This window comes from Cebus imitator, unplaced genomic scaffold (assembly GCF_001604975.1).
Source record: "Cebus imitator isolate Cc_AM_T3 unplaced genomic scaffold, Cebus_imitator-1.0 Scaffold125, whole genome shotgun sequence".
NCBI lineage: Eukaryota > Metazoa > Chordata > Mammalia > Primates > Cebidae > Cebus > Cebus imitator.
Genome location: NW_016107440.1, coordinates 4,675,239 through 4,690,024, shown reverse-complemented (window position 1 = coordinate 4,690,024; position 14,786 = coordinate 4,675,239). Strand labels below are relative to the sequence as shown.

The window sequence follows — 14,786 nt, the reverse complement described above, 5'->3', positions numbered from 1 at the left end:
GACCACACCGAGCTAACATTAGACTAGTAGGAGAAGGAAGCATAGCGTATGGATGTTAAAATCATGTGCTGCCTTCAGAGTGAAGTAATTCTCTTCAAGTGGATAATCAGAAGTGAATTTTTTTTTTTTTTTTGAGGATATACAGCAGAGGGACCTTTAGGAGTAGATTTTGCAAGCAGATTCTTTATTTTTCTTAACTTTTGATTGCATTTATTTTATTCTGAATTTATTCCTGTGCCATAAGTTTTTGTTTCTTCAGTTTCTTCTGGGATGTCTTTTTCTTCTGTGCAACCTCTTCTTCTGATTTAAGAACGAGTTGTTCCTTTTCAGTAATGATCATTTCAATGTGGTTGGGAGAGCCCGTGGTTGGGTTAGTCCAGCCATGAGCTCTGTAAGTCTGATGGTGCATCTTAGGTGACTTGTTCACCTGGAAATGCTCAATGGCCAGAGAATCTATAGCTAAGCCCTTAAGTCCAGCATTACTTTAAAGCATGTGCAGCAAAAACTCACCTGTGTCCAGCCCTGCTGTTTTGCCTGGGCACACTTAATGGCTGTACCATTGTAACATCAGAATGGTGCCCACCATTTCTGTAAAGTGACATCTTTCAGTTACCTAGTGGCTTTTCATATATGTGATCTTGATGGCCTGGAAAGTCTCACAAGTGTTCGTAAAGTGAACATGAAGATTTAAACCTCTTGGATGTGCATGATTGTATGGCGTTTTCTGGGTCAAGTGAATAGTGAACCGTTTTTACACATGACTTCAGGCCAGTTAGGGGAAGACCAATACATTCTTTCTGTTTCCTCTACCCTGTAATTTTGTAAAGTAAAATTTCACGTACCTGTCCTAGAAAGAGGGAAAGGGAACTAGTAATTCTAAATTACCGTGGAACTTTGATTAAATACTGTCTTTTCCTGAAGGCAAACTTGGGGCATTTGAGAAGGTGAAGGGGTCCATTGATCATCTGTTCTCTGTGCTTCTCTGATGCTGTGGATGAGATAATGAGAAGCCCTGTAGTACTTGCTCCAGAGATTCCAGGTGAGAGCTAGACTTGGAAAGCACACAGGGCAGAGCCTCTGTCCTGTAACTGAGCGTGGCCTCCGGATGGTGAGTAAGTAATGAGGAAGACACTTGGTGCCCTTTGTAGTAGTCACAGCCACTTTGTTCCACGCCTCACAGGAGAGAACAGAATGCCTGATTATAATAATCTTCTAATAATTACAATATTTTGCATTCATTTTCTTTTAAAAATCTATTTGAGTAACTACTAGCCTTCAGAAGATGCTGAAAATAGTATTTAGGCAGCAGCTGGCAGCTCCCAGTGTGAAGTCGGCGCGGTGCTCGGCTCGTGAAGATTTCATTAGCCGGACATACGTTCCAATTTCCTTCTTGCTGCACGAGTACATTCTCTTGAGCAGCTGTTTTGGAAAGGGATGTACAATAAACACTTCTGCACTTGTTTTAAATATGTGGGTTTTGTTGGAGTGTCGCTTGCCATCTGGAAGAGAGAGGAGTAGTGACTTACTCCTTGAGAGGAAGGGTTTGGAATCTCCACGTGTGTTCCTAATGCAATTTGAGGTTCCCTCTTCATTTCACTCACTGAGAGGGCGTAATCAGTGGCTCTAGTCATTTTGTTTTGTAAGAGCCTTAGCCAGTGAGTTGCATGGATTAAAATGATTAATAGAAATTAATTGAAATGGACCTGACCAGTGATTGTTTTCATTTTAAAGCAAATGTACAAAGGAAATACATGATGTTGTCAACAAGTCAGAGAAAAATACAGATATGCGTAGAATGAATTGTGAAAGTCTTCCCCTCATCCCACAGCACCTGAGGGTAACCCCATCAGCAGTAAGTTGTGATGTTCTTCCCTCTTTTTTTCCTGCTGTGTTCTGTTTAATATCTAGCTGTCCAAATGATCTGTGAGTATCATTCTTTATTCTAGTAGTGACTTGTGGGTGGGTACATACTGGCAGTCACCCACTGGTTCTCTTGAGGTGGCAGTTGCATGACGGACCTGGTGGGTGGGGTTTGAGCAGATGAAAACCCTTCTGAAGCAGGACAACCGGCCAGGAAGGCTTGCTGTCCAGGTGTTATTGGAATCTCAACTACTGCCTCACAGTGGGAGTTTCCCATGTCCAGGGCATTCAGTGTTGCACATGTATATCACCCACTGAACTCTCGTGACAACTCTGGGAGGTATGCACTGTGACTCCCATTTTACAGATGTGGAAACCCAAGCACAGAGAAGTTAGCAACTTCTCCAACATCCTGCAGTGTAATAAGAGATTGCAGTTTAGTCAGTTTGGCTCCAGAATCATGTTCTGATGATGCTGTGCCACCTTTTAGGAGCACAACCCTGTTCTCTGGAAGCTGTTACATTTAAGTCATACCGTTTTGGCCCCCAAATCAGGTAAATGGAAATTAGAGACCTGTTAATGACTTAAATACCAGGTAATAGATGTTATACAATTGATTGAATGTATAACTTGAAACAGTGTCGCTGCTGCCAGCCTGCCCGCGACAATCCTTCTTGTGGTTTTGCTTTGTTAAAGTAAATGTTTTCCCCGTGAATCTTCTGAAGTGTTTTATTCTTGGTGTCTTTGGGGCCAGCATGCGTTGTGGCTTTTGCTCCTGCTGAGTAGGCAGACATATCTGGAGAAAGCCATGGAGTAAAGGAAAAGAAAAGCTTTGCAATTTAAAATTGATTTATGTGGAAGCTTTTTCTGTGGTTGAAAAAAAGTAAAGAAAAACCCTGCTTTCTATATCACCAGTTCCCGGCAACAGTAAGCCACACCTCCCTGTATTTGGAAGCAGGCATGGGTGCATGGAAACTGCTCAGAACACGGAGGTCAATGCCATTATGATAATTCAGTGACTTCCATGGGAAGCTGTGAGAAAAGGGTTCTTGTGCAGATCTAAAATTTGGAACCAAACACCCTAAAGATGGCCAAACTGACATAAAGTATATATCTTAGTGGAGTGTCTTGGTCTGTTTGTGTTGCTTTAAAGGAATACCAGAGACTGGGCAATTTATTTATCTTTGAGATAGGGTCTGTCGCCCAGGCTGGTGTGCTGTGGCTTGATCATGGCTCACTACAGCCTTAACCTCCCGGGCTCAGGTGATCCTTCTACCTCAGCATCCTGAGTAGCTGGGACTACAGGCGTGCACCATCATATCCTGCTAATGTTTGTATTTTTGCTACAGATGGGGTTTCATCATGTTGGCTAGGCTGGTATCAAACTCTTGACCTCAAATGGTCCCCCAACCTCAGTCTTCCAAAGTGCTGGGATTATAGGATTATAGGCGCAAGCCACTGGTCCTCGCCTGACACTGGGTAACTTCTAAGGAAAAAAGATTAATTTGGTTCATGATTCTGTAGGCTATACGAGAAGCATGGCACCCGCATCTGTTTCCAGTGAGAGTCTCAGGCTGCTTCCACTCCTGGCAGAAGGCTGAGGGGACTGGTATGGCAGAGATCACATGGTGAGAAGGAGAGCAGGAGAGAGTCGGGAGAAGGGCCAGGCTCCTTTTAACAACCAGCTCCCATGGGGACTAAGAGTGAGAATTAACTCCCCATCCCCAAGAGAATCAGTCTGTTCACAAGGGATCTGCCCCTGTGACCCAGACACCTCCTATCAGGCCCCAGCACTTGAGATCAAATTTCAACATGATATTTGGAGGGGAAAATATCCAAAGTATATAGCATGAAGTAATGGCATTTTGAGAGATGCAACTCTTAATCTTTGGCAGTTAGTAGTTAAATAGACAATATGATATTTTTGGGGGCATCTTTTGAACTAACTGTGTATGTGTGCATACACATGCACACATGCATGGGTGTACACTTAATTATAACATCAGCAGCATTTGTAATGGCCATTCATGTTACAGAGTACCTCATACACAGGTTGGCTGTATGGTTGACCACACTTTGGCAGATTGTTTCTTAGCTCTTCTTTCCCGCTACCTGACCAGGAAGTTGACATTGTGAAAACACAGATGTTAAGATTTCAAGAACAGAGTATGTAAAAATGGTGAAATACGTTCTCAGTTCTTTTTCATAATGTCTAAACTAGGAAGAGTCAAGAATTCAAGGTTGCTAATCTAAATTCTTATGTTGGAGTAGTCATTTGTGAAGGGTGATAGGACAGAATATCATTGTTAGTTACAACAGCAAAGGTTAATTACCCAATTTTCCTCTAAATTATTTAAATCTCAGAATATTCTCAAACATTACAAAGGCTTAAAAAGCAAAGGCGGGGGGGGCGGGCACAGTGGTTCACGCCTGTAATCCCAGCACTTTGGGAGGCCAAGGCGGGTGGATCACAAGATCAAGAGATCGAGACCATCGTGGCCAACATGGTGAAGCTGTGTCTCTACTAAAAATACAAAAATTTTCTGGGTGTGGTGGCATATACCTGTGGTCCCAGCTACTTGGGAGGCTGAGGCAGGAGAATCGCTTGAATCCAGGAGGCAGAGGTTTCAGTGAGCTGGCATCGCGCCACTGCATTCCAAGTTGGCAACAGAGCAAGACTTGGTCTCAAAAAAAAAAAAGAAAAAAGCTGAATTTTGAGAATGTGCTCCATGCACAGATGCTATTGTTGTGCTCCCTGAGATTTTGCTTCAGCACTTGAGATGTGTTATCAGAATGTTAAAGGGCAGGAATGTTGTGTAACAGTTTTATTAAGATATAATTCATGTACTACAAAATTTACCCACTTAGAGTGTGTGATTCTGTGCTTTTTGTATCTTCACAGAGTTGTGCAACCATAACCACAAATGTGCTAATTTTAGCACATTTTTATCCTACAAAAAAGAAACCCTGCATCCATAGTAGTCACTTCTCATTTTCCCTTTCCAGTCCCTGGGAACTGCTAACCTGTAGTCTGTCTCTGTAGAGTTGCCTAGTCTGGACATTTCACTAATGAATCATACTATGTGGTGACTAACTTTTTTTTTTTGTGACTAACTTCTTTTACTTTCACATAATGTTACAAGATTCATCCATGGTGTAGCCTGAATCAATACATCATTCCTTTTTTATGACTGACTAATATTCCATTGAATGGATGTACCACATTTTGTTCATCCTTTTTGCATTTGAGGAACATTGGCTTGTTTCCAGTATTTGACTTTCATGAATAAGGCTGCTAGAAATTCCTCTACAAGGCTTTGTGTGGGCATGAGTCTTAATTTCTGTTAGATATATACCTAGGAGTGGACCTGCTAGGTCCTATGATAATTCTGTTTTACTTTTTGAGGAGCTGTAAAGGGCAGCAGTTTAGCACTCTGATTTATTCATTTTTCAGTACAAGACATTATCTAATAACCAGGAACTTGTTCAACTTTGATCTGTCATCAGATCCAGCTAGAAGTTGCAAACTTCTTAAGTCCTACAAGAGAAATTTTATGTATGTCTGTGAGATCACAACTGTCCTATCTCTCTCTTTTTTCCCCACTTTTTATATTAAAAGTTTATTGCAAAATATACTAACACAAAATATACCATTTTAATCATTTATAGAAGCACACTGCAATAGTTAATTTTATTTGTTCAAGAACTCATATTGCAAGCATAGGCTTTGATTCTGTGAGCCCAAATTCACATACTGAAGAAGATCAGAGCAAACTGCGATTCACGTACATGGATGAAAACTAAAGGCTCAGAGTTAATCACATTGTAGTTCTTAAACTTCTACAGCCTAGGGCTCAGTAGTCACAGGTCTTTTAGGTCCTTCTAGATGTCCCACAGGGTATCTGCACTTTTCTTGAGCTGAGCAGCCTCATCATACTTGAGCTTCTGGTTGACAACGCTGGTTAATCCCTGGGCATTGAGGATACATGGAAGGCTCAGGAAGACTTCATTCTCAATGCCATGCATCCCCTTTACCATTGTTGACATGGGATGAATCCTGGATAGATTTTTCAGCGTGGATTCAGTAAGATCAGCCACACTTAATCCAATAGCCCAGTTGGTATATCCTTTTAGCTTGATGACTTCATAGGCACTTTCAACCACCATCTTGTGCACTTCCTTCCAATTTTCACTATCATTATCAGTTCCCATTTCTGGATTCAATTCCTGAAGAGAAACACCTGCCACATTCACGCCACTCCACACAGCCACACTTGAGTCACCATGTTCCCTCCAAATCCATCCATGGCAGCTGCTGGGATGAATGCCAAGTTTTTCAGCCATAAGGTAGCGAAATCATGCAGAATCCAGATTACATCCACTTCCAATCACATGGGTTTGAGTTATCCACTCAGTTTCCGGGTAACATATGTAAGAATGTCCACTGGGTTGGAAACCACAGTTACGATGCAATGAGGACTGTACTTGACGATCTGAGGAATAATGAATTTGAAGACATTAACATTTCTCTGCACCGGATTGAGATGACGCTCCCCCTCTCACTGACGGACTCCTGCAGTCACCACTACAATCTTAGAATTGGTGGTCACGGAATAATCTTTATCTGCCACAATTTTGGGCGTCTGAAGAAATAAGCTCCCATGCTGCAGATTCATCATTTCTCCTTTAAGTTTATCTTTCAAAACATCCACAAGAGCAAATTCATCAGCCAGAGACTTTCCCAGAATGCCGATAGCACACGCCATACCAACTTAGACCCACTACGGTCAACTTATTGTTTGGGACTGTTGCCTCTTCTGCAACTGGTGCAATGAGTTTTTCCTTAAGAGTTGCCATTTTGCACAGGAGAGAGAAGGCTCTGGAGACCGCAGAAACAGTGGTGCGGAGAAGACAATGCCAGCTGCCTGCGTCTCCTCCAGCACCGGATCCACAAGCCATTTAAATTTTTATTGTGGTAAAATATATATAGCATAAAATTTATCATTTTAACCATTTTTATGCTTGATCTTAGTCAAAAGGCAAAGAAACAATTTAATCGTATTAAGAGTGTACAGTTCACTGGCATGAGGTAGATTCACAGTGTTATGTAATCGTCACCACAGTCCATTTCCAGAACTTTTTCATCATCCGAAGCAGAAACTCTGTAACCATTAAATACTAACTTCCCATCCTCTCTGAGTTTGGCTGTTTTAAGTGCCTCAAATAAGTGGAATTGTATGATATTTGTCCTTTTGTTTCTGGCTTATTTAACTTAGCATAATGTTTTCAAGGTATCCATGTTGTAACATATATCAGAGTTTTGTTCCCTTTTTTAAGACAGAATAATATTCCATTCTATAGATATATACTACATTTTGTTTGTTGATTTCTAGCTTCAGTGCATTGTGGTGGCAGAATATACTCTTACAGTCTTGCCGAAGCATCACAATGTAGCAGTCTTTTATTGTGAGGTAGCACCAGAAGCTCTTTGTCTCATGACTAAGAAAATTAAGGAGCATGGACACAAAGGGTGAACTTGGAGTACAAGTTTATAAGTTTAATAAGCAGAAGAAGAAAGCTCTCCACCTCAGACAGAGGGCCTGGAAGAGGGTTGCCAACTATGAGACTGGGTCTGGGGTTTTTATGGACTGGGAAGGGAAGGAATGTGCTGACTGGTCTTGGAGAAAGCCTACTCTGCTTGGCCTGGGGCCAGTCAGGAGCTGAAGTGAAAGCTTGGCCCAGGACCTTGTCCTGGGACCAATCCGAGGTTGAAGTGATAATTCATAGAGGCTTGGCTCATAGTCCAAAGCATGTCCAAAAAAGGAAAGGAAAGTGCCCACTGGAACCCACCAGAGCCCACTGTGTACATGTCCACAAAAGAAGAAGAGACTATTTCCTGGAAGCCCACTGGTTATACAAAGAACAAAGGCATTTATTTCTAGGTTGGGCCTTGTTCCATTATCTGAGTGGGCCGGAGGTTTGTGCAAGTTTCCTGATCTGTGCCTGTGTCCTGATTTTTCAGGCTTTTTCTCTGTTTAAAAGAATTGTGCCAAGGACCTATCCTAACTACCTAACTTTTCTTTATCAGTGCTTTGTATTATTTCAGTGTTTTAAATAGATTGAGACTTTATTTGTGGACAAACATGGTCTCTTCCAGAGAGAAGAGACTTTAGAATAATGTGTGTTCTGCTGTTGTTTGATAAAATGTTCTGTATATGTCTGTTAGATCTAGTTGGTTTATATGTTGTACAAATTCTCTTTTTCCTTACTTCTGTCACGTTCTTCTATCTATTATTGAATAGGATGTATTGAAGTATGTTATTCTTGAGCTTTTTACTTCTCACTTCAGTTATGTCAGTGTTTCCTGTATTTTGGGACTCTGTGTTTGGTGCATTTATGTTTGTAATTATTATATTTCTGATTGAATTTATCCTTTTATCAAATATAGTATCCTTCTTTTCAGTTTCAACAACATGTTGATATTAAGCATATTTAAGAAAGTTGCTTTGTAAAGTCTTTGGCCTTGTCAGGGACATGGTCTGTCAATTAATTATGTTCCTTTGAAGGGACTATTCTTTTTCCTTATATGCCTTAGGGTTTTGTTGCTGTCAAAAATGGGATGTTTGAAAATTATAATGTTGTGTCCCTGGAGATCAGAGTCTCCTCTTTCACCGAGATTTGCTTTTTTGTTGTTTTATGGTTTTATGGTATTTCTTTTTTTGTCAAGTGACTTTTCCCAACTATTTTTATAGGGACTATATTCCTTGTCTTGTGTGGTCACCGAAGTCTCTGTTTCTTAGTGTTCTGGTACTGTTTTTTCTTTGTTTTGTTTTTTGATTTCTTTTTTTAAGAGAGAGCGTCTTACTGTGTCACCCAGGCTTGGCAGGAGCCACTGTGCCTAGCCTAGTAGTGTTTTGACAGAGATTTCCTGGAATGCCAGGGGCTAAAGCAAATAAACAAAAATACCTTTTCTAGTCTTTGCAGATTGGCTCTTTGCTGGAGCCCTCCTTCAACAGATAGCCAGACTTGTGCCTAGCCTAGTATTTAGCCTAAGGTGAAAAAGCTTAAGGTCTTCTTGGGTTTTATTCTGAGCATGTGTGTGGCTTTCTAATTTCCGCCATATATATGGATGCTTTTGATTGCATCCATGTATATGGCGGAATTTCCTAAGGCAGCTTTCTTCTCCTCTTTTCTTCCCAGGCCTCAGATGGTCTGTTGCATGTCTCATTTGTATTCTTTGACCCCAGGTGTCTGTTTTTGTTTTTGTTTTTGAGCAGTGCCATCCACTTTTCCAGCCCGGATGAGCTTTGAGCTAAGCATGAACTTTGTATCAGTTCTTCAAGTATCCCTGACAAGTTGGAATGGAGTTACCAAAAATTTATCAGTAAGTTCTACTTGTTCCTTTTGGAACCAGGACCAGGGTCCCATTCTTGGAATGTGGGCTGCCATCACACTGGGAGGAAGTAGGGCAAGGGCAAATAAGTATGCCATAAAGCTTTCTTATCTTTTGAAGTTCTTGATTCAATGTTCATTTAGTTGCTGTAAGCCTTTGACTGTTCTCCAGAGTTCTGTCAAAGTTAGTTCTGAAAGTTGGTGCTTGTTTTTTGATGTTTTAGGTGCAGGGAGGTAGATGGCCGCTTGGAACTCCCTACTCTGACATTTTTTTGACATCTCCCAGTCAGCCTTGTTCTCTTGCAATAGTCCATTTCAAAAGCCACTGGAAGCCTTTCCTTCTACCGCCCCACATGCTACAGATAAGAGATGGCACCTTACTTGTTAGACCCTCTTCCTGTGTCTCCTCAATTTCTGTTATTCTCTTATAGTTTTTGGTATAGTTGTTCGCTGAATACTAGTGTTAGCATTTTCCCTATTAAATATTAGGTTAAGCCGGGTGTGGTGGCTCATGCCTGTAATCCCAGCACTTTGGGAGGCTGAGGTGGGTGGATCACCTGAGGTCAGGAGTTCCAGACCAACCTGACCAACATGGTGAAAACCCATCTCTGCTAAAAACAAAAATTAGCTGGACGTGGTGGCAGGTGCCTGTAATCCCAGCTACTTGGGAGGCTGAGGCATGAGGATTGCTTGAACCCAGGAGGTGGAGGTTGTAGCGATCTGAGATCACACCCTTGCACTGCAGCCTGGGTGACAAGAGCGAAACTCTGTCTCAAAAATAAATGAATAAATAAATAACGGGTTAAATAAACATTAAATATACAAAATGTTAGATTTTTAAAAAGCTTTTATGGTATCTTAGTCCATTGCAGCTGCTATAACAAAATCCTGCCATAGACTAGGTTACCTATAAGCAGCGGCCCTTGATCTCTCGCAGTTCTTGGGAGTTTGGTTTTAATGCATGAATTTAGCCAGGAAACAAACTTTCAGACCAAAACAGATGCCTTGTGATCTTTATGACAGCTTCAGCCCACATCTTGGGATTTTTTCCCCCACTGTGAACACGCACCCCTGAAATATGACCCAAAGCAGTGCTAAATGAGATTTGGTTTATATACAACTTTTAGTAACATCTTCACTGGAAAACTGAAGGCTAGTTCAATGGTCTTTTTTCTCTTCAGTGAATAGTATGCATTTATAAGCAGTTTACAGGCCGGGCACAGTGGCTTAACACCTGTAATCCTAGCACTTTGGGAGGCTGAGGTGGGCGGATCGCCTGAGGTCAGGAGTTTGTGACCAGCCTGGCCAACATGGTAAAACCCCATCTCAGCAAACAATACACAAATTAGCTGGGCGTGGTGGCACATGCCTGTAAATCCCAGCTACTCAGAGGCTGAGGCAGGAGAATCGCTTAACTCGGGAGGCAGAGGTTGCAGTGAGCTGAGATCGATCGCACCACTGCACTCCAGCCTGGGTGAAAGGGCAAGACTCCGTCTCCATTTATATACATATATGTAAAATCGTTTACAAATATGGAAAGTTAGAGTTATTTGACAGGAAACATTAAACAGTGGTCATTGTACCTGGCTTTTTAAGAACTTATGGTCCCTTCGTGTAACGTTAGATATTACAAGACACAGTACCTTCAGGAGAAGACAGGTTCTAGCATTGTATGTGAGCTAGAAATGATTATCTCAACAAGAGTTTCAGGCTCTTTGATGCAAGAGTGTCTTTCTGGTATTCCTTAGCTACTTCTGTCTTTGATGAATCATTTTGATACTGAATTTGGATTCACTGTTAATTTTTCTACAGTCTAAGAGTTAATACAGTGCATTTATTTTGAAGACTGAGTTGGAAAAACTAGAAAAAGAGTGGCTAATAAGTTATAATTATGGTTTCTGCTAATCAAATAAGGATGCTGATGCCCAGGAGAGTGTTCCATCTTCTCCATCTTCCCTTATTGCCCTCACCTTCTGTGTCCAGGTTTAAACCGGAAACATCGTTTGGTTAAAATTCTCCCTAAAATCAAATAAACTGTATCTGCACTTACTTCTTTGCTTAAAATAGTGGTAGCCAGCTGGACTCGGTAGCCGACGCCTGTAATCCCAGCACTTTGGGGGGCCAAGGCGGGCAGATCACCTGAGGTCAGAAGTTTGAGACCAGCCTGGCCAACATGGTGAAATCCTGTCTCTACTAAAAATACCAAAATTAGCTGGGCATGGTGGCACCCACCTGTAATTCCAGCTATGCGAGAGGCGGAGGCAGATGAATCATTTGAACCTGGGAGGTGGAGATGGCAGTGGGACAAGATTGTCCCACTGCATCACCCCAGCCTGGGTGACAGAGCAAGACTGTCTAAAAAAAAAAAAAAAAAAAAAATGGTGATAGCCCAGGGAAAGATTGGATTACTTAGTATTGGCATGCTGCTTCAGGGGATTTTCTTGGATTCAAGGTATGTCTTAACCCTGTTGGTACTTCTGGTTCCTTGGTGTACTTAAGCACATATTATCTCCTTTGAACCTCCTGTTAGTAAGGTGAAGTGGGAAGGTAGGCAGGTGGGATTACCTTTGTTTTACAGATTCGTAAGCAAAGCTTCAGTGCCATTGATTCTTAATTAAATGATGGTGTTGGTCTGGGAGATAGGTTTTAGGTGTCCAAGGCCAGTAGTGGTCTTGCTAATGTTTCACATCTGACAAATGGATATTGAGAAATAGTTACGTGGTTAGAGAAGAACAGTGTAGTTAGGAATTAGTGGGTGGAAAAGAAAAGGGGGATCCTTAGAAAGATGCTCCCTATTGTGGCTTGCATGTTTGTGTGTATTTAGTTGTGTATGTAACTGCGTGTGTTTGTTGATTTTATTTTGGCCATACACCTTAAATGTAATGCTTGGTTTTTTGAAAGTGCAAAGCTATATGTCTTTTAAAATAGGGCCTTAAAACAAGAACCTCTTGAATTTTCACTTTATTTCATTTTTTTCACTTTTTTTCCCCTTTGAGATGTTTTATTTCCCCCACAGGAACCCTTGGGGAGAAGACTTAGAATAACATAAATGCAGGGGCAGTCAAACCGAGGGGAAAGGACTAATGACAGCCCTGAGTAAGTGCTGGGAAAAGAGGCTGAACCCCAGGGGTGGAGAAAAGGAAAATGTCTAGCGAGCACCTAAGTAATTGACCTCATTCCTAGCATGGCTGCTATGCCACACAATTACAGAGTTTGATATTGTAAAGGATCAGAGAACTATGGGCTCTGCTTGAGGCACTTTCAAACCTCACAGCTCTACCTGAATTGAAGCAGAAGCCTGAGGGATGATTGACTTCTGACTTTCTGGTGGTGAATAGGCAGACCCAGAAGGGAAGCAGGCAGGAAGTAGTGCTGGCCTGGCCCTGTTTATCTTCCCCACTGTAGGCAGGGGGGTTGTACGCTTGAAATCAGCATGAGAGTGGCTTCCCAAAACATGCTCACTTTACTGTTTGGAAGCATGTGTCTGGAACTTAGCTACATAGCTGGGTTGAGGGATGGTTGTCTTTGTAATGTCTCTTTCTGCTTTTGGCCTATGTGTATTTTCCAGTGAGGGCTGGGGCAGGGACCTCAGAGAAGATTCCAGCCCTTCATATTTAGCCCTGTGACTTAGGTACGACAAGCTACTGTACTCTTTCTTTGCTTTAGTTCCTCAACTGTAAAATGTGATAACAATAATACATTTACCTCAAAGGAAGAATAAATGAGTTCATGTGCTCCGGCAGTTCCTAACACAAAGTCGGTGTGGTAGAAACGTGGTCTGGAACCAAACCAGTAAGTAGCACACCACTCAAACAACAAAGCGATGCATTCTATTCCTCCTGAGGGCCTCGGCTGCATTCACGGCATATTTTGTTACTCACAATTAGTTTTCTACATATTTGCCCTTAGATTTTATTGTAGGACTTCATTTTGTCATAGTTAACTATCTCCAGCAGATGCAGGGAAATAGTTACATATGTGACCAAGGAAGGATGTGATATATGCAGATTTGGGTGGATTTTGTGAGCTTTTTAATCCTAGGGGAGGACTTGGAAAATGATAATGGTGACCAAAGGTAAAGTCTCTGATGTGCCAGTCACATTTTCCCGGCAACAGTAATCATTTGCTAGAACTCCATGCGTATAGAAATATACTTGATAATACATTCTTCTGGGTAATACAAGCTGTGCAATGCTTATACTTTATACAGAACTGTATGTTTAAAATCTCATGTTTAAAAGATTAGTTGTAATGGTAATTATTACAACTGGCCTTCACAGAGCATGGTTTAATATTTTCTAATAATTTTTATTATTAAATTTATTGATTTTATGATCATTTAAATAATTTTAGGTTTATGATAATTTCTCTTAGTGTGGTACTGTTTTAGTAAAGGGTTCTAGTTTCCTTGTTTTCCTGTGCAGGTGGAACCAATGGGATGAAATAACCTGTTTTTCCTTAGAGAAGAGCTGTTTTCTTTTTCCCTTCGTGACATTTTTGCAGGCTCATGGTCCCAAACGATTAGCTAGACTGAGCATAAGATACATGATGAATTCGCAGAAATGTCTGTGAAGTACTAAAACACTCGTACCTTGTAGCTCTGCAGGGATACGAGTATTGGAGGCGACATCACTGTTAGTGGTAATGGATTAAATTGAAACACTTTTGCTTCTTACAGAATTCTTTTTCTGGCTCCCAAGTGTCAGCCTGACAGAGCATCTTAAAACCTGGATGTTCAGTGCCTTACTTGTTAACCAGTAGGCCTTTTGTAAGAATGTTTGAAAATTTTTAGAATATCAGAAGTTGGACTGTTTTAAGTAATCAAAATAATTAGTGAAGTTTCTCTTTTGTAATTTATGGAGAAGAAAATATGTTCTGTAATTTTTTTACTGCCAAATTACTGAAATTTTCACTTTGTAATTGAGCTACTTTTAAATGAAATTTGAAACAAAACTACCTGGTACCTGATTGTAATAAGAACATGAGGGTTTTTTGTTTTGTTTTGTTATGTTTTCCCTTCCACAACTGATCAAGATCACTCTACTTTAGGTTGTGACCTTAGTGAATCTGATACCACCATCTGGAAAATTGAGGCCCTAAAGCTGGAGTGAGTTTAGGAGGCTGGAGTGCGGCTCTTTGGGGCCATGTGAGAAAAGGCGGCTTTTCCTGGGTTTACTCTGTGGTGAGCAGGTCATTTCTTTCATGTGACACAGCCCAAGTGCCGCATCTGCCTCTTCTCAACTTTCCCAGCTTTCTCTCCTCTTTAGCGCTTGGGTTATAGTTTCTCTGCTCATTCTTTTTAAAACGTTTGCCTTCCTTTTACAATTAGGTGGGTCCCTGTGTGAGAAAGTAAAAGTGAACTTTTTGTCTTGGGCACATCACTTTATTTCTCTGGGTCACTTTTTTTTTAACAGGTAAAATAGGATGAAGTCGGATTGCTTTCCGTATATTGAACTCTGTGAAGTGGGTTAAGATGAGATAGGTGCTTTGGTGGGCCTTCCTCTTGTTCTTTTTTTTTTTTTTTTTTTTTTTGT

At 41.1% G+C, this 14,786-nt stretch overlaps 1 protein-coding gene and 1 pseudogene across 2 annotated transcripts in view; one reads left to right on the top strand and one right to left on the bottom strand.

The window, feature by feature from the left end:
• Positions 1–14,786, top strand: part of XKR6 (XK related 6) — a 286,303-nt gene that overhangs the window by 24,574 nt on the left and 246,943 nt on the right. The window lies entirely within an intron of this gene.
• LOC108312510 lies at positions 5,693–6,838 on the bottom strand (annotated as a pseudogene). Its single transcript, XR_005202140.1, has one exon. The product of XR_005202140.1 is annotated as an L-lactate dehydrogenase B chain-like (transcript).